We start from the raw sequence: 4,922 nt of genomic DNA, 5'->3' as shown, positions 1-4,922 counted from the left end.
CGGGCAGATCATGAGGTCAGGAGATCAAAACCATGCTGGCTAACACGGTGAAACCCTGTCTCTAATAAAAATACAAAAAAAAAAAAAAAAAAAAAAAATTAGCCGGGCATGGTGGCGGGATCCTGTAGTCCCAGCTACTTGGGAGGCTGAGGCAGGAGAATGGCGTCAACCCGGGAGGCGGAGCTTGCAGTAAGCCGAGATCATGCCACTGCACTCCAGCCTGGGCGACTGAGCAAGACTCTGTCTCAAAAATCATAATAATAATAAAAAATAAATAAAATAAAATAAATAAAAATACAAAAAACTTAGCTGGGCGTGGTGGCAGGCACCTGTAGTCCTAGCTACTCAAGAGGCGAAGGCAGGACAATGGCCTGAACCTGGGAGGCGGAGCTTGCAGTGAGCCAAGATCACACCACTGCATTCCAGCCTGGGCAACAGAGCGAGACCCTGTCTCAAAAAAATAAAAATAATACAATAAAATAAATAAAAAATACAAAAAAATTAGCCGGGCGTGGTGACAGGCGCCTGTAGTCCTAGCTGCTCTAGAGACTGAGGCAGGAGAATGACATGAACCCGGGAGGCAGAGCTTGCAGGGAGCTGAGATTGCGCCACTGCACTCCAGCCTGGGCGACAGAGTGAGACTCTGTCTCAGAAAAAAAAAAAAAAATAATAATAATAATATTGAAGTCTTTAAAGTACTGTTGGCGTCAAGGTGCAATGGCCTACGCCTGTAATCCCAGCACTTAGGGAGACAGTGGTGGGCGGATCACCTGAGGTAAGGAGTTTGAGACCAGCTTGGCTAACATGGTGAAACCCTGTCTCTACTAAAAATACAAAAATTAGCCAGACGTGGTAGTGCACCCCTATAATCGCAGCTACTCAGGAGACTGAGGCAGGAGAATCACTTGAACCAGAAGGCAGAGGTTGCAGTGGGCTAGGATCGTGCCACTGTACCCCAGCCCAGGCGACAAAGTGAGACTGTCTCAAAAAAAAAAAAAAAAAAAAAGTAAAAACAGTAAAATACTATTGGCAAACTGCATTCAGAATTAAGTTTAAATTTAGCAGACTTAAGGAAAAGTATTAAGTTTATTGAAACAATTGTAAAGCCGAGTAAGGACATGAGTAGAGTAACAGCTCTGCCAATTACTAGGACTGTGAACTTAATAACTTCAAGTTTCAGAATAGATCTATGTAATGAGGTTGATAAGAGTCCTTAATAGAATCACCATGGGAATTACATAATTTACATAAAGTGTAAGGTTTCTGGCATGTAATAAGGATTTCATAAGTGCTAGCCATTTTGGTTTTATGGTGAGCACATGCATACGTTTAGTCATCTCCAAATATTAAATCTTATAGTCCTTTGTAGTTAAAATGTGTGAATTTTATTGAATATTAAAACTTTTAAATGTGATTTTTAGGAGGAAAGAAAAAGTAGACTATCAGGTGCAAAATAGAAGTATAAAATTTATTTAAAACCACCCACAAAGTTCTGTGTAATCAGGAATGATACAATTTGCAATAGTTTTTTTTTTTAAAAAACTCATGACAAAGATTTAAAATATATTTTCAATTACAGTATTCATTTAGCCTTATTCAGTTAGAACAATTAAAAAAAACCTTTATGCTCTAAATAAATGACACACAAGGAAAATATAACAATTTCCACAACTACCTTTACATGTATGTTTCAACACTAATACATTTCAATGCATTTTGCTACATAAACATGAAATCATGTACAACTGCTGTGCACCAAAATTTAGCTTAATTAGATCTTTCAAGTAACATGCAATTCCAACTCACAAGTCTTCAAGTACTGCTAGTAAGTGTTCCCTTGTTTGCAGAGGATTAAATGTTGATCATGAATTGACATTATCTTAATTAAAATGATCACTTTCTCTTCTATATGGTGAAGTGCTTTTTCTTTTACTGCTTCCCCCATATATTAAGAATGAAATCGGATATTTGTGAAGTTTTAAAAGCATTTCCTTGCTAAGATATTTCATTGTAAAGGATACTTAATATAGTAGGATGCAATAGGTAAAAGTCCCCCAAAGCAAAAATTCAAAGGTAAATAATAAATAGTAAACATATCCTAAAGAGAGAAAGAAGTCAGCTAAAAGACAGGAATATTAGCTTATGAAATTAGTATTTCTGTATTGGGAATTCAGTATTATTCGATTTCACCATGGTAAAGAATCTGTGTATATTTTACTCCCACCAATGATAAACATTCTGGCTTCTCCTTTGAATTAAGGTAATGGTACGCAAGTGAATTTACTTGGTAATTAAGCATATAGCATGAGAAAAAGATAAACTAGAAGTTAATGATTTTCTTCCTGCCAAATAGCTTTGCAAGTTTCTTGTTAGGGAACACTTCATGATTTCTTAATAACCTAACTAAATATGACCATCCACCCACATATCACAATGTAAAAACTGCCCTTAGTTTATACTATAAACCACTTCTGGAAAAATATGTATCTTAAAGCACCTATCACAATGTTATTTCATAAAAGTTAAAAAAAATACGAACATACATTGCAATAAAATATTTAATTTTTTTCAGGAGCTATTTTTGTAAAGTCCCAGTTGTCAACTATTTCATCATCACAAACAGGCATTGATGAGGATAGGCAGTTACTGAAGTGAATCACCAAAAGGGGAATTTGTTTGAATATCTAGAGTTGTTTGGCCTGTTTGTGTGTGTGACTCAGAATGTGCTAATTAGCCAAAACATCCTACCTCTTTATATTTATAAAGAGGTTATTTTAAAATTTACAAATACATCTCACTTTTCATTATTTAAAAATTCACAAATACATCTTATTATTTTTCTTAACTCTGAGCAAATCTCTGGGTCAGCCTTTGACCCACAGATTTTCTGTGGCAAGAATCAAAGCAAAGCAAACAAAACGAATTCAATTAAGTGGGAGACACTACTATCTCTTAGAGAGGGAGTCTTGCTCTGTCTTAGAGATACCAACAATTTTGCTTTTTTTTTTTTTGAGTTGGAGTCTCACTCTATCACTCAGGTTGGAGTCCAGTGGCACAATCTCGGCTCACTGCAACCTCCGCCTCCCGGGTTCAAGCAATTCTGTGCCTCAGCCTCCCAAGTAGCTGGGATTACAGGCATCCATCACCATTCCTGGCTAATTTTTGTGTTTTTAGTAGAGGTGGTCGGGGGGGGGGGGCGGTTTCACCATCTTGGCCAGGCTGGTCTTGAACTCCTGACCTCGTGATCCACCCACCTTCATCTCCCAAAGTGCTGGGATTACGGGCGTGAGCCACCACACCCGGCCCAATTTTGCATTTTTACGATCAGGAATTGGGAACTAAATTGTTTACCCACCACATTTCCTTCAAAAACCCCTGCATTTCAAGATAACAAATACATTAAATTTTGATTGTGAGGTGCTTACCCTAGTTTTTAAAAAAAGTAATATTAAAAAATATATTATTTAGGAGATTTCTCCCTGTTTTAGTACTACAGGGATATTTTTTATAAAAAGAGCTTTTTATAAGGAGGAAAAAATATAAAACTTCATCAATCTAAGCCCTATTGTGGAATTTAGGTAATTTGGGAGACCTTCTTTAGTACACATGAGAAACTAGCTGGCTAAATAAATAATGGAAACAAAATACTTCAGAAGCATGTTTTTTGCAAATGAACAAATTTTATATTCTCAGATCAGGTGTGACAAAATCTCTACTCAGCAACATCCTCTCCAAGTCATTGTTCATGGCGCAGAAATTTAGCAGTCTACTGGTAATAAATATTTTAGTCTCTGATTGATTGACTTGCTGTGTGACTTGGAGCCAGCCATTTACTATTCTTGCCATCTGCACGTTCCTCACCTCTAAGATGGGAACAATGTTCTCCGTCTAACCCTCAGTAACGGGCAGAAAAAGCTCCACATAGTAAAGCAGTTTGATAATCTAAAACATTATATAGCATGAGGATTATACCTTTGATTACTACCGTTGCTTTCAAAATGCCTCCTAAATTTTAGCAGCAATTTTTCAGATAAAATCAGTACAGAGTGGAAAGAAGAAATATTAAAAATATTTCTTGCTTTTAAGCAGGTAGAGTTAACCCTCAGATTGCTGATAGGAGCACAATGCTTCTTCCATTCTGTCCCTTAATTTCCCCTTCTTATGGTCAAAAGCGTTTCTGATGGTTTACTTGTGCCTCCTCTTCCAATTACTTTCAGTTCATTTCCTAATCTTTCTCACCCATATTATAGAATAATTCCTATTCCTGCCAAAAACCAAAGAATTCCAATGGAGTAAATTTACATTAGATGTAGTAAAGCCATACAGAAGAACTTAGAATATTTAACTTCGTACACAATTTTTAAATAAAACACTCAAACACTAATAAATAAGAGTTAAACATTGTTTGGTTTGGTAAAGTAAGAGAGAGCACTCAATATTAACCTGTGGTCTTGTGGCTGCTTAACTATTATTCCTAAAAATGGAATTTGCCTAAAACTGAAAAGAGTTGAATACAAGTTTGTGATTTCTTATGATGTTATACCTAAAAGAACTTGCGGGACACAATGGAAAAGACAGCTTTACCAAGATGGTTGCTATTTTTTAAATGAACCATGTGTATTTGTGTAGGGGATCAGAGGAATGGAGACAGGACAGAGAAGGGGAAGCAACAGGGTTTTAATTTAAAGAAAATCAGAAAAATAACACTGTAAAAAGAATGAAAGTGCACTTAGTGATATTGCAGCTTCAGTAAAATGTGAAAAAAGAAAAATAACAAGTAGAGTGTCTAGTCAAGTGTTATAAGGTTCATACCTTGCCAAATGGAGAAGAAACCAAATTAATTTCCAACATCGTTTCTCCTAAAATGAAAATCTGACAGCTGTAAAATTTCTTTCTTATGAACAAGACAAAGGTCATGACTT

Source organism: Piliocolobus tephrosceles, chromosome 9 (assembly GCF_002776525.5).
Source record: "Piliocolobus tephrosceles isolate RC106 chromosome 9, ASM277652v3, whole genome shotgun sequence".
NCBI lineage: Eukaryota > Metazoa > Chordata > Mammalia > Primates > Cercopithecidae > Piliocolobus > Piliocolobus tephrosceles.
The sequence above is the reverse complement of the archived record's forward strand: the minus strand, read 5'-3'. Positions refer to the sequence as shown.